The sequence below is a fragment of the Chiloscyllium punctatum genome, chromosome 48 (genome assembly GCF_047496795.1).
Source record: "Chiloscyllium punctatum isolate Juve2018m chromosome 48, sChiPun1.3, whole genome shotgun sequence".
Taxonomy (NCBI): Eukaryota; Metazoa; Chordata; class Chondrichthyes; order Orectolobiformes; family Hemiscylliidae; genus Chiloscyllium; species Chiloscyllium punctatum.
Window position 1 is genome coordinate 33,491,358 of NC_092786.1, and position 23,502 is coordinate 33,514,859.

Consider the following 23,502-nt stretch of genomic DNA (forward strand, 5'->3'; position numbering starts at 1 on the left):
AGTAAAGAGTCAAAGTCTCAGGAGAAAAAAAAGAGATAAAATTGTAAGGCAGCAAATCACAATAATAGTTATTAGAGGGCTAAGAACTATAGCTTTCACTTGAGAACAATATTTGGTCAGGTAATTTAATAATTGAAGCAATTATAATTTAAGTTAAAAACTAAAGACTAAAAACTATTTATCATACGCAATATGGAAACAATGTTCTTTAAAATATCTTTTAAATATTAATATAAAATAAAATACACGACTGAAATATTTTAATTAATATATCGAAGGATTTCAGCTTGTAACAGAAAAGTTCTTTTGCCTTTGAGAGAAAACTTTGCTTCTACTCCTCCAGTGCATTTTAAGTAATGTGGCATTTTTTCCTTTTGTAGCTGAATTAAATAACTTGTCACAAAATGTTAGCCCTCAAGAAAGTGTACCAAATTTCCATGGATCATAGCTTATTAGAAGCCTTGATTGAAAGAAAATAATGTTGGTTTGGTGTTAAGGGAAATAATGTCAAACAATCTATTAGAGCTCTTTGAGGAAGTAACATGTGCTGTGGATAGTCAGGAGCTGGTGGATGTACTGTACTTAGATTTTCAAAAGGAATTTCATAAGGTACCACATAAAAGTTTGTTGTGGAATCTAAAAGCTCATGGCATAGAGTAACACACTGGCATAGACAGAAGATTGGCTAATTAGCGGGAAACATATTAGGGATAAATGGCTCATTTCTGGTTAGCAATGATATGCTGCTGGGATCTCAACCTTTTACAACTTCTGTGAATACCTTGGATAAAAGAATGGTAGGTGCCAAATTTATAAGTGACATAAAGGTGGATCGGAAACTACGTTTCAAAGGGGACATCAGAAAGCTGCAAAAAAGTATTAATTATTTAAGTATGTGAACAAAGATTTGGCAAATGAAATAAAATGTGAGAGAATGCAAAATTGTTAATTTTGGGAGGAAGAATAGAAAAGCATATTATCTAAATGTTAACATAGTGAAGAGTTCTGGGATGCTGAGGGAGCTGGGTGTGCAAGTATATGAATCGCAAGTAAAAGTGACTGGGAAAGCAAATACAACACTATCATTTATTGCAAGGGGTATTGAATACAAAGTGGAGAGATTAGGTTTCAGGGTCCTGTGTCATAGGGCACTAGTGAGCTATCTGGAGTACTGCATACAGTATTAGTTGCTTTATTTAAGTAAGGATGGAACTGCATTGGAAACAGTTCAGAGAAGATTTACCAGAGGAAGGGCTGGACAGTCTAGGCCTCTATCTGCTAGAGTTTAGAAGTGTAAGAGGTGATTTGATCCAAACACAGGGGTTTAAAAGGGTCATTGTGGAGTGGATGTAAGATTATGTGAAAAGTTAGAACTAGGGGTCACAGTTTAAACATAAGGGATTGCCTATTTAAGACAACTGAGGTGAATTTTTGGGGTCAAGAATCTTTGGAATTTTCTTGCTAAAAATGTCATGGAAGCTAAAGTTTCAAATATTATTAAGGCAGAAGTGGATACATTCTTGGTAAGCAAAGGGACAAGTTGACAAGTAGTGGGATTGTGGATTTAAAGTTAAAATCCAAACATCCATGATTTTGTTAAATGGTGGAGTAGAGTCAAGGGCTTGATTCCCTGACTCCTGCTCTTCACTCATGTTTGTGTGTTACTAAACTTTGGCCGGTGCGATATTGTTAGTATTCCATTGAAGGTATATAGTCTTGGGGCAGTTAATATGCTGCTCCCTTATACTCTAATAGCAATGAAGAACATATGATTTTATCTTAACCCCCACCAGTAGTAACAATGACAAAGATTATTACTACTTCTTGTGGGTGAAATAATTCTGTATTCTTATTACTAAAGGGCAAGTGTGAAAAAAGCACCAAAAATCCACCAACATTGAAATATTCTAGTTAGTATCATTCAAAACTTTTGTGCAATTCCAAGAGTTTCAGAAGACAATACTCGTAAATAGACTCTGAAGAAGATTCAATACAAAATTGTTGACTGAGTCTTAGTTCACTATTTATTGTCCTCGTGTCAAAATCATTGGTGCCGTCAATGACTTTTGATATTTTTGTATCTTGATTGTTCATTTCATGGCAGGGTTGTTCATTCAGACATCTGGAAAAACAAAAGAAACAGAACAAGGTCACATGGCTTCAGATGAGGCATGTTGGGAAGGAGAAGGGAAGAGTATAGAAAAGAGGAGTGAGGCAGCATCAGTGGCAGAATAAAGAGACATGGAGTAGAGAATATTATAGCCGGATTCTTCCTGCTTCCTTCTTAATAAGTTAAAGGACTCCAGAACAAGGCTTGTTATTTAAAGAGGGGAGATGCTGGTCAGCAAAATTATTATTGAATGCAATTTTACCCTAATATATCTGATTTCCATTGAGGTCAATTGACAGTAAAATTAGGCAAGATGTGAAATGGACGTCCAACTAAAATCCATCTGATTACCCTCCATCGGGTCAGATTAAAGTGACCTCCATTTCCGCAGATGGAAGAAAATTAGTTCAGCAATGTTATTCTGCGAGTTGTCCCATCACTTTACCTACAGATAGAATGAGACAAACTGCATTTATATTTCAGTTCTTATGCAAGACAATTTCAAACAGTTGCCTTTGTTAGATATAGAAAAATTTGATGCCATCAACTAGCTTTGAAAATGTTTCTCTCAGGCAGTTTTGCAATATATCATACACGATTTACTCATGATAAATGAATAACACTCCAGAAGGTAAAGCATCTTTCCTAATATTTGAATAATTTCACACCTCTTTTAATAATGATAAGTATGAATGGATTTTGATCTCCATTATGTTACAGCTGCAAGCTTGCAACATTCTCCAACAGCTTTGTAATGCAACAATCATACAGGAGCTCTAATGGCCTATTATCTGGTATTGAAGTGGTATTGATGATGAAAAGACCTCACTCTCTATTTGAATGGAATTTTCTGAGCTTGCTTCAGCTTCTATCCAGGCGAGAGGCATAGACTATTAAATCTGTAAAATACTTGTGGCAGAAAGTACATTTTTCATCCAGTTCTAATTTACGCACTTCATTAAATATTTGACAAGAAGCAGAAAAAATAGTCACATTTATCTGTAGACTGGATTAACCATTGTTTGAATATAACATGTTAAAAATAAAAGCAAAGCATAACTTAGAGAGCAATGAATCAAAAGGCTTGGCTCTTTGTTCTTAATATAATTGTTCAAGCAATTTTTGCAGTTCTGTGCAAGAGGTTATATATTGTTATACATGGAATGATACAGTAAAAACTCAAATCAGATAGTTGGAGCAATGGGTGACATGGACAATATGATAGTAGCTGTCAGAGTTTATTACCACTGCTTAAAGCAATGGTAGGAAACTAGATCTCAAACTCTGTTGCTGTGGTCTATACCTTGCCTGGAGAGAGGCTGAAGCAAGGTCAGAAAATTCCATTCAAATAGAGAGTGAGGTCTTTTCATCATGTTTGTCAGCATACAAGATATTTGTGCACGGTTCTATTCAGGAATCTTGATTTAATGCTTATGTAAAGGTCCATGCACTTGTTGTAGAATTTGTTGTGAAATTGGCTGCACCGGTGCATAACTTGCCATGTGGTTAACTCACTGAGTAACTCATGCTGTGAATAAACAGCAAGTACCCTTTGGCAGTGTTATTCGTAGAGCTTCTTCATTACACAGGGGATTGTTGCTGATTTTTCTTTTTTACACTGCTGGTCATTAAGTCTGGCCATCATTAGGACTACTAAAGTGTCAGTTTTGACTCGGTTTTTAGCATCTAGCCTCCAAGTCAAAAGGTTGTACATTTAAGTTCTACTCCACGACTTGAGTACAAAAAAGGCTGAGGTTGATACTCCATGCACAATACTGAGAGGTTGTTGCACTGCTGGAAGTGCAATCTTTCAAAACATGTTAAACTGAGGCCTAATAGACTCACATAGACGTAGAAGATGCCATGGCATTATGTTAAAGAAAATATTACTTCTGGTGTACTACCAATGTTTATCTTTCAATCGACATCACTAAAACAGATTATCTGATAATTATCACATTGCTGCTTTCAGAATCTTGCTGTGCTTAAATTGGCTAATATATTTCCTATGTTACAACAGTGACTACAGTTGAAAAAAATGCTTCATTGGTGGTAAAATGTAATGAATGGTGGTCATAAAATATGCAATTTAAATGAAAATGACATTTTCCATTTGCAAACCTTGACAATTACTTCTGACTTTTGCTTCAATGTTCCATTAGATCCAGACTGCATTAGGTTGTCTTCTATGCAGTTAGAGAGCAGATACATGTGAATTTTTAGGTCCATCTTTGGGAGATAAGGAAGACCAGTTTGGAAAACAGAAGGGAGAAGAAGGCCTTGGGAGCAAAGGGTTAGGAAGGCACTGTGCAGCACTCACTGTTGATCTTCAGGTGACATTTCTCCTCCCCAAACTTCACACAGAGCAATGTCACAGGTGGCATCATTTCTTTATTTGTTTATAGGATGTTGGCATCGCTGACTAGATGGGTATTTGTTGTTCATCCCTAATTTTTCCAGAGGGCAATTAAGAGCCAACTACATTGCTATGGACCAAGAATCACATATAAACAAGACCAGGGAAGAATTTTCCTTCCCTGAAGGACCTTAGTGATCAATTTTTTTTAATGACAATTGACAGTGGTTGCCATTTCTTTAATGAGTTTAAATTACACCACCTGCCATGGTGGGATTTTGAACTCATGCCCCCAGAACGTGAACCTGGGGTTCCAGATGACAAGTTCAGTAATATTGCCACTGCACCAGTGTTTTACCAATAAAGGATGCAATCACCAAGCTTTGTCATCTATTACAACCTCAGCTTTGATCTACTGAAAGAACAGCACTACCAACGATGGTCATAGTCAAACTGGTCCTTAGTTTCTCTGTAATAGGTTCTTTCCAGGATGCATTATGAGATATTCCCAAAGGGAATCAAGGGGAGGCGATAGGTTAGTTATATTATTGCCGAACTGTTAATGTAGGGGAAATGTTCTGGGGACTTGGATTCAAATCCTGCCATGGCACATGGTGGAATTTGAATTCAATTTAAAAAAAAAATCTGTATTAAGACCGTGAATTCATTCCTGGGGAAAAAAAAAACATCTGGTTCACTAATGTCCATTAGGGAAGGAAATTGTTATCCTTACATGATCTGGTCTACATGTGAGTCCCGACCCAGGAATCCTCTGGGCAATTAGGGATGGGCAATAAATGCTGACCTACCCAGTGATACCCTCATCCTGTGAATGGAAAAAAATAAAACATTCTCCCTCCTCCTGGCAGTTTCTGAAGTGTAAATAGTCTGTTTGCAACACTGGGATCATGCTTGATCTCAAGGTGAGCTCCTGACCCAGATCTGCATCAGAAATATGAGTTTTATTGAGGTGAAGTTCTGATGGGCATAGACAGGGTAGATAGGGAGAAATGTTTCCCCTTTATAGAGGGGTCAGTAACGAAGAGGCACAATTTTGAGTTAGGTAGCAGAAGTTTAGAGGAGATTTGAGGAAAATTGATTTCAACTTGAGGACTGTGCATGTCTGGAACTCACTACCTAGAAGGATGGTGGAGGTAGGAACCCTCAGGTCATTTAAAAAGTATCTGGATGTATACATGAAATAGCATAGCATACAAGGCTGCAGACCAATTGCTGGAAAATGGATTTAGAATAGATGGATGTTTGATTACTGGTGCAAGCAGAGTGGGCTGAAGGGCCTCTTTTCATGCTGTAAAATCTTTATGACTCTATGGCCTCTTTTCTGTCTCTCTAATACATGCAAATTCACATGGCTAAGTGGTTAACACTGCTGTCTCACTGTGCCAGGGACCTAGATTTGATTCTACTCTCAGGCCACCATGTGTGTGACGTTTGAGTATTCTCCCCCTATCTGTGTGGGTATGCTCTGGTTTCCTCCTACAGAACAAAGATGTGTGGGTTAGCCATGCTAAACTGCCCATAGTGTCCAGGGATATGCAGGCTAGGGAGATTAGCCATAGGAAATGCAAGGTTATAAGGTGCAGTGGGATAAGTCTGGTTGGGATACTCTTCGGAGAGTTGGTGTGGGCTTGATGGCCTGTTTCCATGCTGTAGAGATTCTATGAAGGAATCAACTCCTGCTTCAGATCCTTAAACTTTAACTGTCTTAACTTGTTCACCGTGAACTTCTCTTTCTATTTGCTACTGTGAAATTTATTAGTGTTAGTTTGTTAAATTATTCATTAGTACATTATTATTAATATAAATATTATATATGATATTGCAATTTGATTGTGCATATTTGCTGAGCGTTCACTATTCACTGTATATGATTAGTTAAGTCTTATAGTGGTCACTAAGGGAGAAAGACTGATCTAAATCAGCTGCTGTAAGTCTGGAAAATCCATTCGAAACATAGGAGAGCTTCAGTGCACACAGAACCTAGAATGTGTCATCTCTGCATATCTCTGAGCATTAACTACAACAATTATTGCAATACATTAAAGAGGTTATATAATTCTAATTTATTTTTGTTGAATTAAATTGCAGGTAACCCCAAGATTGCAAGTTGCTTTTGACTGGATCAACAGATATTTATTAATCACCTTGTCAAGGGATGATATTACTTGCCTCTGGAGTAGGGTAGTACATGGACCTGGGTCTCCTGGCTCACAGGTAGGTACTCTACCACCACACCACAAGAAAACTTAAAGACTGGTTCAATATTGCCTGCACTCCATGCTCTCTATCATTTTAAATGAACACACCAGCTCCTTATTGTCCACTTTGGCCGAGACTACAGGTAGAGCATCATTGCAAGCCAATGCTTGGTTTCCTAGCAGCAGTCATAATTCATTTGTCCCTTTCTAGCATTTTGTGCCTTTAATCCAACCAGGTCATCAGCTCACAGGCTGTCTATTATATTACTACAAGTGGATAATCCCTTCCAGCCATAGCTCTTGACACCTGATAGAAAACCAGGCACAACTGCAGAGATAGCCTCCAGAGTTCTGTCTAAGCACAACTGCTCCCCCAGTGTCACACTCCTCTGACCTAGTCTAGCCCACACGTGATTTTACTCCAATTGCGCACTTTCCCCCTATTACCTCCAAAATTATCCATCCAACCACTTGATTAGAAAGGCAATCGATGACAGTGCTTATTGCCACCTTCTCGGGGAAATGTAGACCAATGAAAGGTTCTGACCTGAAACATCAACTCCCTTGGTCCTTTGATGCAGCTTGATCTGTTGTACTTTTTCCAGCTCCACACTTTATCGACTCGGAGAAATGCAGGCAGTCTTGTCAGTGGCACATATGATGGTCATTTATTGAATTGCTCCATGTTTACTTATGAGAGTCTGTTTACTGTTGATCTTGACTAGGTATGGATGCAGAGCAAAAGAATGAACACCACAGAAGCTACAAGAAGTTGACATGTTAGCATGAGTCCAGGCATTTTGGGATTGTAGACATATCAGAAAGTGCTTGCAAATATAATAATGAGTGTCATCTCTCCATTGCTCTGTTATATAAAATGCCCAACTTCTGAGATTGAATATAAATTACATTTGTTGTATCAAATGTATTAAAAGGTTATCCAAAGGTTTTATTGGAGTCACATTGTGGATATCTTGTAGATAGTATATTGGATTAGCCAATTGCATGTGAAGAAATTTGACCAGTTGTTTGTAATACTTTGATATGCAGTGTTGGGTCTAACTCTTCATGGCCTGCTCAGCCTTATTTGCAACTCTGAAATTTTATTATACAAGTGGGAGAAGGTTGGCACACACAGCACTTGAACTCATATTTATCCAATTTCAAATGTTTTCCCCTTTTTTCTCATTACAGCACAGCTGTTAAATTATAAACTCTAGAGAAAATGGACAAGATGAGAATACAGCAATATGGACTCTTGCCAGATTAAAGAAACATTGACAAGTAGACATGTTGACAAGACACAGCTTGTTCACTTGCAAACTCCAGCACTAAACAGATAAGTCAGCTTTTTGCAATATCTTTAACAAGATGACATTTACAATGCGATCTATACAATATTGGATGCAGCTTCCTACAGCTTTCGTACATCTCTTTCTCAAACTGTCAATTTATTATTCATGGGCACTTTCTGCAAGTTTGCAAATAACAGTGACAGTCACCTGTTGTAATTTTTATTCAAACTGACTTAATTGAACAACCAAAAGTGTCTTTGAGCTAATATTTCCAGGATGTGTCCTGTTTTCTCTCTTAAGATGGGACTGAATGTCACTTTCATCTTGTCTTCGCTGGGTAGTCATTGAATCATAAACATGTGCAGCACAGAAACAGACCCTTCAGTCCAACTCATTCATGCCGACCAGATATTCTAAATTGATCTAGTCCCATTGACCCATATCCCTCTAAATCCTTCCTATTCACATATCCATCCAGATGTGATGTGTGATTGTTCACTTCTCTCAGGTCATTCATTGATCTGCCTTTTCTGGACATCTGAATTAGGGTTCTTCTCAATCCCGATGAGACCATTGTATGTTATCTGTGTCTTAGGATTAAAAAGTAGCATTTCCAAGTTCTGGTTCTTGAACAGAGGGACCATTGTGCAGCTAGCTTCGCCTTACACAAATGAGAATGAGAACTACTGTCAAGTCATCTGATTTCTTATAACCACGCTGATCAAGAGTGGGCGCCATGCTGATAATTTCTCAAGGGATGGGGTAAAGGATGATGGATTATCTGTAACATTCCAAAACTTTGAATGTAGCAGAGATTTAGAAGTATCTGTCCATTTAAAAGCAAATGGCTGCATATAAAGATATCATTTTTGGAAGCCTGTGCTGGAGGGCATGTGGTGCAAAGGAAATGATGTTCAGAAGCCATACAGTGGTGAAATCAGTGTAAAGATAGTAAAGTGAGTCTTTGGGTTAATGAAAATATGGCACAGCATCTCAGCCCATTGGTGTCATGACACAAGGTCAATCCTCTTCCTTGCTGTTCTCCTTGGCATTCCAGTGTCTTTATCCTCAGAGTCAGCAGAGTTGGAAGATGAAAAGGAGATAGCAACATGGGCCAATTCTGACAGCAGATCTTAAGAAACCTATGTAATCATGCCATACACAAAGAGAATGATTCAAATATGTCTGTAAAGTGTTGTCCTTCCACTTATCATGCAGGAGCATGCATGTATAATTGACTTGTACATTTGGAAGGATGAAGCAGTACAAAAACATTGAGATTTTTGTGTTTTGCTGATGTTACTTGAAGGGAACAGAATAAATAGAAAGAAAAAGTGATGGCCTTGCAGATATAGGCATCAGTCAGTTCTTTTGTACAAATGTGGACTGATCACTAATACTTTGAATCATGGAAAACAAATACATAAAAGTTACAAGAAGTGATACGGAGTTGAAATTGAACATGAGTGTGAATGCAACATAGACAGAGAGACAATTTGCTACCTGCTGTCGAACACACCATGTGCTTGGTTCTGTTGAAGTCAATGGACCTGAACATTTGGTGGAAGATATATCTTGTGACAAATGCAGGACCACTTGTTTCTCATCTCTTTCCATGTCAAATCTTACCCCTATAACCTTCATTGACATTGTCAATGCTACCTGTATAAAGACAGATTGCCTGGAGGTATCTTTATAACAGATGACAGCATTCTGCAACTGGCTCCATGCTGATCTGAAGCTTGCAGTGACACTTGACCTTAGTCATCAGCTGGTAGATATGCTTGGAACAGCAAATACTGTTGGTGGTATAATGATAAATGCAGGTAGTCTGGTTCTGCGGGTACACTGTTCATCCTGGTATTCCCTTTCGTGTCACTCTACATGGGGCATTTTGAAGATTCCAGATTACATTAATTATAACTTCACTGAACAACTGCCACAATTCCCTTAAGCTAGTTGTACACATGAGTTATGGCCAGTTTGCATAGTGCATGCTTTTTTGTCAATCTACAATTGCATTTGGGTTTGTCAAAGAATATCTGGATATTTTTGATTTTTCCTTTACAAAACATAAATATTTCTTATGAGCTATGCAAAGACCAGAAAAAAATGTTCAAAAGGAAATTAAAATTCTGTTAGCAAATGGAAATGACGGTTTATAAAGGAAAAGCTACATCCAAAAAAACAAACAAACAAATCAAAGTAGGACAATTTGCTGTTAAACCTGCTCCCCGAATAAGACCGTGGTATATTGAACCACTCCACATTTCACTCTGCACCTCATGAACTTTCAGCCCTTTGTTTGTCAAAAATCTATCTATCTCTGTCTTAAAGCTTCCACCATATTTTCAGAAAGAGTTCAAAGACTCACAATCCTCTGTGAGAAAAAACATCTCCTTGTCAATGTTTTATATAAGTGTCTCCTGATTTTTAAACAGTGACCACTAGTTCCTGATTAACCTACAAGAGTTCTTTTAACGTGTTTACTGACAAGATCCCTTTGGAATTTATATATTTAAAACAAATCACCACTTATGCTTTTGAAGTTCATTGTTTAGAAGACTAACCTGTCCAGTTTTCTTCTTAAGACAACCTGCCCATTCTAAGTATCTCACTAATGAACTCTCTCTGAACTGTTCTAACGCATTAATAATCTTCCTTAAATAAAGACCAAAACAGTACACAGTACTCCAGTGCCCTGTGTAATTGAAGCATAACCTCCAAAATTTTGTAATTAGTCTTTTCCTTGTGATAAAAAATAGCATTGTTATTTTTTTCTGATTACTTGCTGTACTTGCTCCTAACCTTTTACAATTCATGCACTAGGACACCCAGATCTCTCTGCAACTTAGAGCTCTGCAATCACTAATCATTTAGATCATTCACAGTTTTATACTCTTCTTGCCAAAGTAGACAATTTCACATTTTCCGACATTATACTCCTTTTGCAAGATCTTTACCAATTCATTTAAGCTATTTATATCATTATGGAGTTTCCTGATATCCTTTACGCACTTATTTTCCTATTTATTTTTGTCTTGTCAGCAAATTTCAGAACCATACCTTCAGTGCCTTCAAAGTTATTTATAGAAATTGTAAAATGGCAAGAATCTAACAATGATGCTTGTGGCACACCATTCATTACATTTTGCTCATCAGAAAATGACACATTTATGCCAATCACAGTTTCTTGCTGGCTAGCCAATCTTTATTCCATGCCAATTTGTAAAGCTACAAACCTTTTATTTTACACAATCATCTTTGTTGTGGAAACTTCTCAAATATTTTCTGGAAATCTAAGTATAATTCCATTTAATCCAAAACACATTATCTCTTCAAAGAATACAACACATTGGTTAAACATAATTTATCATTCTCAAAACCATGTTGACTGTACCTGATTATCCTGAATTTACCAAAGGGTCTGATTTTAACATTTGTCATAGAGTCAGAGAGATGTACAGCATGGAAACAGACCCTTTGGTCCAACCAATCCATGCTGACCAGATATCCCAACCCAATCTAATCCCACCTGCCAGCACCCGGCCCATATCCCTCCAAACTCTTCCTATTCATATACCCATCCAAATGCCTCTTAAATGTTGCAGTTGTACCAGCCTCTACCACATCCTCTGGCAGCTCATTCCATACACGTACCACACTCTGTGTGAAAAAGTTGCCCCTTAGCTATTTTATATCTTTCTCCTCTCACCCTAAACCTACGCCCTCTAGTTCTGGACTCCCCAACCCCAGGGAAAAAACTTTGCCTATTTATCCGATCCATGCCCCTCATAATTTTGTAAACCTCTATAAGGTCACCCCTCAGACTCCAGGGAAAACAGCCCCAGCCTGTTCAGCCTCTCCCTGTAACTCAGATCCTCCAACCCTGGCAACATCCTTGTAAATCTTTTTTGAACCCTTTCAAGAATCACAACATCTTTCCGATAGGAAGGAGACCAGAATTGCACGCAATATTCCAACAGTGGCCTAACCAATGTCCTGTACAGCCGCAACATGACCTCCCAACTCCTGTACTCAATAAAGGAAAGCAATAAAGAAAAGCATACCAAACGCCTTCTTCACTATCCTATCTAACTGTGACTCCACTTTCAAGGAGCTATGAACCTGCACTCCAAGGTCTCTTTGTTCAGCAACACTCCCTGGGACCTTACCATTAAGTGTATAAGTCCTGCTAAGATTTGCTTTCCCAAAATGCAGCACCTCGCATTTATCTGAATTAAACTCCATCTGCCACTTCTCCGCCCATTGGCCCATCTGGTCCAGATGCTGTTGTAATCTGAGGTAACCCTCTTCGCTGTCCACTACACCTCCAATTTTGGTATCATCTGCAAACTTACTAACTGTACCTCTTATGCTCGTATCCAAATCATTTATGTAAATGACAAAAAGTAGAGGATCCAGCACCGATCCTTGTGGCACTCCACCAGCCACAGGCCTCTAGTCTGAAAAACAACCTTCCACCACCACCCTCTGTCTTCTACCTTTGAGCCAGTTCTGTATCCAAATGGCTAGTTCTCCCTGTATTCCATGAGATCGAACCTTGCTAATCAGTGTCCCATGGGGAACCTTGTCGAGCGCCTTACTGAAATCCATCTACTGCTCTGCCCTCATCAATCTTCTTTGTTACTTCATCAAAAAACTCAATCAAGTTTGTGAGACATGATTTCCCACGCACAAAGCCATGTTGACTATCCCGAATCAGTCCTTGCCTTTCCAAATACATGTACATCCTGTCCCTCAGGATTCCCTCCAACAACTTGCCCACCACTGACGTCAGGCTCACTGGTCTATAGTTCCCTGGCTTGTCCTTACCACCCTTCTTAAACAGTGGCACCACATTTGCCAACCTCCAGTCTTCCGGCACCTCACCTGTGACTATCAATGATGCAAGTATCTCAGCAAGAGGCCCAGCAATCACTTCTCTAGCTTCCCACAGAGTTCTCGGGTACACCTGATCAGGTCCTGGGGACTTATCCACCTTTAACCAATTCAAGACATCCAGCACTTCCTCCTCTGTAATCTGAACATTTTGCAAGATGTCACCATCTATTTCCCTACAGTGTATATCTTCCATATCCTTTTCCACAGTAAATACTGATGCAAAATTTTCATTTAGTATCTCCCCCATTTTCTGTGGCTCCACATAAAGGCCGCCTTGTTGACCTTTGAGGGGCCTTATTCTCTCCCTAGTTACCCTTTTGTCCTTAATATATTTGTAAAAACCCTTTGGATTCTCCTTAATTCTATTTGTCAAAGCTATCTCATGTCCCCATTTTGCCCTCCTGATTTCCCTCTTAAGTATACTCCTACTTTCTTTGTACTCTTCTATCCTGTCTGTACCTGACATATGCTTCCTTCTTTTTCTTAACCAAACCCTCAATTTTCTAGCCATCCAGCATTCCCTATAGTTACTAGCCTTCCCTTTCACCCTGACAGGAATATACTTTCTCTGTATTCTTGTTATCTCATTTCTGAAGGCTTCCCATTTTCCAGCCTTCCCTTTACCTGCGAACATCTGCCTCCAATCAGCTTTTGAAAGTTCTGACCTAATACCGTCAAAATTGGCCTTTCTCCAATTTAGAACTTCAACTTTTAGATCTGGTCTATCCTGTTCCATCACTATTTTAAAACGAATAGACTTATGGTCGCTGGCCCCAAAGTGCTCCCCCACTGACAACTCCGTCACCTGCCCTGCCTTATTTAGCAAGAGTAGGTCAAGTTTTGCACCTTCTCTAGTAGGTACAGCCACATACTGAATCAGAAAATTGTCTTGTACACACTAAACAAATTCTTCTCCATTTAAACCTTTATCACTATGGCAGTCCCAATTGATGTTTGGAAAGTTAAAATCCCCTACCATAACCACCCTATTATTCTTACAGATAGCTGAGATCTCCTGACAAGTTTGTTTCTCAATTTCCCCCTGACTATGGGGGGGGTCTATAATACAATCCCAATAAGGTGATCATCCCTTTCTTATTTCTCAGTTCCACCCAAATAACTTCCCTGGATGTATTTCTGGGAATATCCTCCCTCAGCACAGCTGTAATGCTATCCCTTATCAAAAATGCCACTCCCCCTCCTCTTTTGCCTCCCTTTCTATCCTTCCTGTAGCATTTGTATCCTGGAACATTCAGCTGCCAGTCCTGCCCATCCCTGAACCATGTTTCCATAATTGCTATGATATCCCAGTCCCATGTTCCTAACTATGCCTTGAGTTCATCTGCCTTCCCCTGTTAGGCCCCTTGCATTGAAATAAATGCAGTTTAATTTATTAGTCCTACCTTGTCCCTGACTGTTTGACTCACTTCTGTTCTCAGCTGTACCTGTCTCAGATCGATCTCTTTCCTCACTATCTCCCTGGGTCACACACATCGCCCCCCCCACCTTACTAGTTTAAATCCTCCCAAGCGGTTCTAGTAAATTTCCCTGCCAGTATATTCGTCCCCTTCCAATTTAGGTGCAATCCATCCTTTTTGTACAGGTCACTTCTACCCCAAAATAGATTCCAATGATCCAAAAATGTGAATCCTTCTCCCATACACCAGCTCCTCAGCCATGCATTCATCTGCTCTATCCTCCTATTCCTGCCCTCACTAGCCCGTAGCACTGGGAGTAATCCAGATATTACTACCCTTGAGGACCTCCTTTTTAAAATTCTACCTAACTCTCTGTAATCTCCCTTCAGAGTCTCAACCTTTTTCCTTCCAATGTCGTTGGTTCCAATGTGGACAATGACCTCCTGCTGGCCCCTCTCCCCGTGAGAACATTCTGCACCCTCTCTGAGATATCCTTGATCCTGGCACCAGGGAAACAACACACTATTCTGCTTTTTCTCTGCTGGCCACAGAAAAGTCTGTCTGTACCTCTGACTACAGAATCCCCTAACATAATTGATCTCTTGGAAGCCGACGTACCCCTCGTTGCATTAGGGCCAGTCTCAATACCAGAAACTTGGCTGTTTGTGCTACGTTCCCCTGAGAATCCATCACCCCCTACATTTTCCAAAACAGTATACCTGTTTGAAATGGGTATATCCACAAAAGACTCCTGCTCTAGCTGCCTACTTCTCTTACCCTTCCTGGAATTAACCCATCTATGTGAGTGTATCTGAGACTTTCCTCCCTCTCTATAACTGCCATCCATCACATACTGTTGCTGTTGCAAATTCCTCATTGCTTCTATTTGTCTCTCCAACCGATCCACTCGATCTGATAAGATTTGCGTCCAACAGCATTTATGGCAGATATAATCCACAGTAACCCTTAAACTCTCTTTAAACTCCCACATCTGACAAGAAGTACATATCACTGCAAAGGCCATTTTTGCTCTTTCACAATCTACAGACCCGGAAAATAACACCGTCTTATTCCTCTACAAACACTGCCCCATGTTAAATTAATAGCTATGGCTTATATTTTAAGTTTAATCAAGAGACTTATCTCCAAAAACATATAATCAAGAAAGAATCCACTGTACCCACTACTGCAGCCTTTCTATTGGACTGACTTAAAACAACAATTAACTTATCTGACTCTGTGCTGTGAACTTAGCCCAACAGTTCCTCCAGGATTAGTTGTGAATTTCACTGTTTGTTAATTTTCCCAGATGCACTCCGATGTCCAGCGATACACGAATTCAAACAGCAAAGGCAGTAACTATGCAGGTTTTCTCTCTCTCTCTCTCTCTCTCTCTCTCTCTCTCTCTCGCACTGTCCTCACCATGTGCTTCCTTTGTCTGCCCTTCTCCCTTTTAAACTGCTGTTGTTTGACCTTTTTTTCATCAGTTCCAAAACAATGCAACAGCATATAAAATAGTGATTGCTGCTCCTGGAATTCGAGGAAATCACCTCCAACACCTAAAATACCTCAAAAAAAGGAGCAGCTCTTACAGCCAGAAACTTTTCCCGTCCTACAATTGCAACATTTAAAAGGCATTTGGATGTGTATATGAATAGGAAGAGTTTGGAGGGATATGGGCCGGGTGCTGGCAGGTGGGATTAGATTGGGTTGGGATATCTGGTCGGCATGGACAGGTTGGACTGAAGGGTCTGTTTCCACGTCAGGAAAAATTTGTCTTTAATAATATCTTTTAACTTTTTCCTGATGACAGATGTGAAGCTAACTGGCCTGAAGTTTACTGACGTCTGTCTCTCCCCCTTTTTGAATGATGTTACATTTGCCATTTTCCAATCCAATGGAAGCTTCTTTCAATCCAAAGAGTTTTGGAAAATTAAAATCAACTGATCTACTAACTTACAAGCCATGTCTTTTCAGACCTTAAGATGAAAGCTACCCAGGCCTGTGGACTCACCATCGTACAGTTCCATCAATTTACTTAGTACTAATTCATTAGTAGCTATAATCTTCTTAAGTTCCACTTTTCCTTCATTTTCTGATACAATGTTCTTTTCTGGGATCTTTCTTGTATCTTTACAGTCATAGACTCATAGGGATGTACAGCATGAAAACAGACCCTTCAGTCCAATCTGTCCATGCAGACCAAATATCCCAACCCAATCTAATCCCACTTGCCAGCGCCCGGCCCATATCCCTCCAAACTCTTCCTATTCATATACCCATCCAAATGCCTCTTAAATGTTGCAATTGTACCAGCCTCCATCACATCTTCTGGCAGTTCATTCCATACACGTACCACCCTCTGTGTGAAAAAGTTGCCCCTTATGTCTCTTTTGTAGCTCTCCCATCTCACCCTAAACCTATGCCCTCTAGTTCTGGACTCCCCAACCCCAGGGAAATGACTTTGTCTATTTATTCTATCCATGTCTCTCATAATTTTATAAACCTCTACAAGGTCACCCCTCAGCCTCTGATGCTCCAGAGAAAACAGCCCCAGCCTGTTCAGCCTCTCCCTATAGCTCAAATCCTCCAAACCTGGCAACATCCTTGTACATCTTTTCTGAACCCTTTCAAGTTTCACAACATCTTTCTGATAGGAAGGAGACCAGTGTGAAATATCTGTTCAAGACATCTTCCATTTCCTATTTGCAGTTATTAATTCTGTTTGCTCACTTTCTTTAGGATGAACTTAGTGCATCATCTCCTTTATTTTTAAAATATTTATCGAAACTCCTACTACCTATTTTTATGTTTCTAGCTGGCTTTCCTTTATATTGTTAATTTTCTGTCTGCCTTAATCTTTTAGACATTCATTGCTGTTTGTTACATTCTGTCCTATCTTCTGACTTGTTACCCATGAGCAATTATATGTTTTTCTTTCAGTTTCATATTAGCTTTAACATTTTTAGTTAACCACAGATGGTGGGTGTCCCACTTAGAAGTTTGCTTTCCCATTGGGCTGTACCTAATAAATCGATTCTGAAAAATGCCCTTAAATTGTCTTTAAGAAATTCATTAACAATTTCGTTTCTGTTAGCTATTCTGAATGAATGAGCAACTTATGTTATTATCTCATTCTGGACAAAAAGGATATTGCCTTACATAGCTTTAACACATTTTACAATACATTGTTTTGAAATGAAGCTCTTGCACACTTTGGGGGAATTTTAAACAGAGAACATTCGGAAGAGAATCAGCTGCAATGTCAGATTTACACCACACCTGGTTTTACTTTCCGTTTATGGTAATAGAATAATATTGGATGTGGCGTAAGATGAATGATTCGCCCAATCTCATGAGTTTCTGCCTAGTAATTAGGGTTAAAGTTACACTGTTGTGTCTGTAGACTTTAGCCTGACCTAAACATTTACCTGGAATATTGGATGTTAAATGCTGCAATTTAGTAAAATGAACCCTTTTATTTGCCCTCAAATGAAAATCTCACATACTGATCTGACTAACTAGAAACATGTTCCATACAGACTACCAAGAGTCTTAATAGGTGCAACAATAGTTGTGGTGCATGGTATTTCATGGAAGTGATTTAATCTATCTTGTCCATTAGCTGGAGTGTTGGTAAGAATCATGTGTTATAGGACTGTCAATCAGGCACTTCCCAGGATCAATGATCCTGGAGGTTGAAGTCATCAAGTCACCAAGAGCTGCCCGACCATGTATTGTTAGAACATGTGCAACAATGTCAGAGAACTCTCAAGTAAGTACCAACTAATTTGGTTTTTTTTCAAGAGTCTTTACAGACAAAATGCTAATATAAAATATTAGGCTCTGTTTGGAAGATACTATCATCTCTGGAATATTTTCATAAATCACACATTCATTACAAATTGAACATCATTTGATGTGTAGTCCTTATACCAGCCTTCCAAAAAGTTTGGCTTGTTCAAAACGACACATTCAAAACTTTACTTGACTCCTTTCTAGATTTTCTGTGTCTCTGTGCCTTATTTGTTATGTTTGGGTGAAGTCTCTCTATGTCTCATTTAGCTCAGAGTAATACAGAGATAGTCCTAAACACAAACAGTTTAAGCATTTGACTTGAAAATTTTAGAACTTTGCAGGACTTTCCAAGCACATGCAGTCACACCTAAGAGAAGCATGTCTTACCTGTCTCCAGACTTTTCTTTCTGACAGTCAGCAGCAAATCTCTTGGTTCCTTTGCTCTATTTACAGGCTAAAGTGATCAAGCATTGTATGAGGATCTGTGATCAGAAAAGTATAATCAAACATACGTTTGTGCCTCTTAAGCAAATGCTTTATTTTTAATTAACTAATTCTCAATAACAAACCAATATACATCAAGGCTTGTTTTAGAGTTCAACTTGTTTGTTTCCATGTTTCAAAAGGAGAAAAATATGAAGAAACAATCAAGCACTGTAAAAAGATCTGTGATCAGGCAAGTTTAATCAAACAGCACACTAATATTTCAGCTTAAAATTTTGTTTTCAAATAATTTCCCCCTATTTGATTATGTCTTTTGAGTGTACATATACCTTTGCTCAAATCTACTTCATCCCCAAAACTGGACTTCTCCTCAAACCTTGCTTTGTCCACCCCATGATTTAAAATTGCTGTGTTCAGCCATTATATTCCTGCTTCTGGAATTATTCACCAGTTTGGTGCAATGTAAAGTAAGCCAGCTTTCAAAATTCTACTTATCCTATCCCTTCAGTACACTACCTTAACATTTCCAATCCTCTCATCTCTCTGCATGCTCAGGCTCCAAGATGTACATTTCCTACTTCTTGAAAAACGTTTTTTGCCATTTTCTTCAGATGGGGAGCATGATATAATTTTGTTTTGTTAACTGCAATGGAATGAAGATTTGAAAATTTATTGAGACACTGTTTTACATTTCATCCTGGCACAGTCCTGGGTGGTATGGTGGCTTAGTGGTTAGCACTGTTGCCTCACAGCGCCAGGCACCTGGCTTCAATTCCACCCTCGGGTGACTGTCTGTGTGGAGTTTGCACATTCTTGCTGTGTCTGTGTGGGTTTCCTCTGGTTTTCTCCCATAGTCCAAAGATGTGCAGGTTAGGTGAACTAGCCATGCTAAATTGCCTACAGTGTTCAGGGAGGTGCAAGTTAGATGCATTAGTGTGGGATAAATGTAGAGTAGTAAAGGATCTGGGTCAGTGTGGACTTGTTTGGCTGAAGGGCTTGTTTACACTCTATAGCGATTGTATATAAGTTTTGTATTGTTGTTATCACACCGTCAACCGATGGAAGTTGGAACTGGCAGAAGTACAACTGAGTCTCTAATTTCTGACAACTTTGTTTTCTCTTTTTTGAAGGTTACAAATAGAAATAAATAAAAAGGATACGCCCATGTGCTATAATTTTCATGATCATTTTGTTTGCTTTAAACAGTGCTTTTTTTGCAGTGTATATTAGGTTCAGATTGTTTTGCATCAGTGTAGGCATTTTTTTGAAAAAAGCTATTCCAGCTTGATCTATCGTTTCATGTGCTGGCACAGCCTCATCTGTTGCTGCCAAATATCTTACAGTGATTCCTAGACCATATTGTCAGGAAGTGAAAGCATGGCCACAGCTTCCTCCTGCTTTGCTGAACACATCACAAGCCTAAGTATTGGAGAGGATGAAGCAATAATCTCTTTTGATATTACATCCATGTATGTAAACAATCCAGCACAGGAAACCATTTCTGTGATAGAAGCAATACTCAAAACATGTACAGGAATTCCAACAAATGTTCACTTTCCTCTCAGTGCCACTGTAAAAGCCTTCGCCTGTCTCCTAACCACATCTCTTTTAGCAATGACAGTTATGAACAAACTTAATGCTTTAAGAATGGGTTTGCAAAACTTAACTCCAGTACTTCCAGCAATATGGAAGCATCAGGAAAACTGTTCCCAAAAAGTTGACAGCTGCATAAGAGTGGCACGCATGTGGTCATTCATCCAAATATAAGCCATTTCCACAATAATGTTAATGAAAGATACACAATTAAATTCACAACTGAGGAAGATGGAGGTGGATTCCAGTGTTTCCTTTTATGTTTGTGACAATAGGAGTGCTAACAAACAGTAAGGCAAATAACAATGTAACAATGTTTTTATTATAACTCCGAAGTGTCTATTAAAACAAATCTTTGCATTATAACCACCTTATTTAATTTCTTTACTGTAAATCAGTGAACTTCCAAATTGCATCCAGTTTCCTCAGGAGAAATATATACTTGTCTCCACCTACTTCAAAACCTACCCCCCACAACCAAAAGTAATATAGATGAAAACTCAAAACAGACACAATTCTTTCACTAATCTCTTGTCTATTGGCACATTAAGGACAGTTTTTTGAGTTCACGTAGCTGGCACAGAAACTTGTCTACCAACCACACATACCAAGAAAACACTGGCATGATACCCACTATTTTCCAGCCACAGTTCTGTAGTATGTGTGGCCAGCAGGCAAGGCTCCCTGTCAGCATCACAAACTCAGGAAGTTCCCTTAGATCACCAAGGCTATCCTTCCAAACAAAAAAAAACTTGTATAATTGGCCTTGTCACTGACTCTTTCTCATTTATTTAATCTCCTCAGCGAGGCAACATTTTATAGGTTTTCTCCTGATCCTCAAAGGCCGTTGAGTCAAATCCGTCAAGCTAACATTATCACGCAGAGAACTTTATTCATCCTTGATGCTTATCTTTCCATTCATTCAAGGGATTAACTAACTAGTGTGAAAAAAAGCATAGCAGGGGAAATTGAGAGCACAGTTGTAAAATTGGGTCACGTGCACAAGTTAAAAACAACTATCAGGCATTCATGAAAGACAATTGTGTGTCTAAACATTGAAAACATTGTGTGTAGTTTGTATATCCAACTGGACCTGAATAATGAATATGTAGTACAAATGTACTTGTTATTTTAAGGGCATCACTGGCTATGCCAGTATTTATTGCACATCCCTAATTGCCCAGAGGGTAGTTAAGAGTCAACCACATTGCTGTGGTTCGAGAGTCACATGTAGACCAGACCAGGTAAAGATAGCAGTCTCCTTCCCTAAAAGACATTAGTGAACCAGATGCATTTTTTCCAATAATCAATGGATTTGTGGTCATCGTGAGACTCTTAATTCCAAACATTTTAAAGTTAAAAATCACACAACACCAGGTTATAGTCCAAAGGTATAATTAGAAGCACTAGCTTTCTGAGCGCCGCTCCTTCATCAGGTGATTGTAGAGGGCACAAATCTAAGGCACAGAATTTAGAGCAAAAATTTACAGTGTGATGAAACTGAAATTATACGTTGAAAAATACCTTGATTGTCTCCAGACAATCACCTCCACAATCACCTGATGAAGAAGCAGCACTCCAAAAGCTAGTGTGCTTCCAATTATACCTGTTGGACTATAACCTGGTGTTGTGTGATTTTTAACTTTGTACACCCCAGTCCAACACCGGCATCTCTAAATCAATCTTTTTAAAAATGAATTCAAATTCGACCATCTGCCCTGGCAGGATTCCTGGGTCTCCAGAACATTATCTGGGTCCCTGGATTAACAGATAATGCCACTAGGCCATTGCCAGCCCCTTAAATTACGGAAAATGTCCTAGTCAATAGACATACAACAGATTTTAAATCCAATAACACAAAGAATATAGCAACTACAGATCCACTAGATCTTCTTAAATGCTTTGAGATAGGTGAATTGACTTCGAAGACATGGCACAGCCTCAATATTACAAAACATATCAATATACAAACCACAACAGCTAAAGCTTTGTCACTTAAAATGGTTAAGGTGAGACCGTTACATCTTTTGATTGAATATCAAGCAAGTATTTGAAACAAAGGATAATACCAGCTATAGAGAAAGAGTAAGACAGCAGAATTGCTTTGAATTATTCTAGCAAAGATCCAACACAAATGCACTCAATGGCTGTTTTCTGTTTTGTGAATTTTATGATCCCAATTTTCACAAATATACTTACTTAGAGAGCGAAACTACTGCAGATCTCAAAACCTCTTCTACAGCATTTTGAATGTCACGTTCTCCTATACAGTGATGAATATATTGTTATTGAGACACTCTGAGACCTCAGATATGTACTATGGTTAGAGGAAGTGAAAATTATTTAATGTGGAAGTATGAAGCAATGAATTCAAACTGCAAAATTTAGAGCCTCAGTGTCACTTGTTTAAAATGGAGGATGACTATTGTTATAGGAGGCCATCTCTCACTCTATAGACTCTACTCCAGACTTAGTATAGCTACAGTCTCATCTTCAACTTTATTGAAGATTCTTTGGAACAACGTTACATGTGAATATTAGTTCCAGTTTGACATCTTCCATCAAACATCATTTTTGTGTACTTTGCATCATGTAAACAACATTAAAGTGTATGGCCAATTGAAACTTTGGCTATTAAGATAAGGTCTCTGATGTACATATTCATAAAATCCCTACAGTGTGGAAGTAGGTCGTTTCACATTTAAGTCCACACCAACTCTCTGAAGGGCATCCCACCCAATCCCTGAAACCCTGCTTTTCCCATGGCTAATCCACCCAGCCTGTACATCTCTGGACACTACAGCCAATTTAGCATGGGCAATCTGCCTAATCTGGACATCTTTGGACTGTGGGAAAAAAACCAGAATGCCCTGAGGAAACCCACACAGACCCACAACTCTATACAGACAGTTGCCTAAGGGTAGAATTGAACCCAGGTTGCTGGAGCTGTGAAGTAGCAGTGCTAACCACTGAGCCACCAAGATAAGGTAGAGACTCTTGTTAAAATAGGAAACTCTATAAATATTCAACATTGTAGTTTTGCAGTCACCAAAGTGTGACAGAAATCATCACTCAATTGAATTTTTTGGGAATTTCGTAAATAATGGTTCTGAGATTTTATAAGAAAATGAGAAAATTAACCCCACAATTTCATTGTCCCATGTTACAAAAATGTATGTAAACACATGAATATAAAAGCCTCCTGGTGAAGAAAGAGTAGGTTGCAGACAAGAAATAACTCATCATACTTTATAACGATTCTCCTGACTGGTACTGTAAAATAATCGCTGTCAAAGAATAATTTGGGAGGTAATCAGAATCAAAACTTGAAAATTCACAGATTAGCAGCTGGGAAGACATCACA

At 38.8% G+C, this 23,502-nt stretch overlaps 1 long non-coding RNA gene across 1 annotated transcript; it reads right to left on the reverse strand.

The window, feature by feature from the left end:
• Nucleotides 1–256: 256 nt before the first annotated feature.
• LOC140469163 (uncharacterized) lies at nt 257–22,441 on the reverse strand. The gene is made up of 3 exons (XR_011955994.1): nt 22,338–22,441; nt 18,489–18,583; nt 257–2,122 (listed from the first exon to the last, which is right to left on the reverse strand). It is a non-coding gene; the product is annotated as an uncharacterized lncRNA (long non-coding RNA).
• Nucleotides 22,442–23,502: the final 1,061 nt, after the last annotated feature.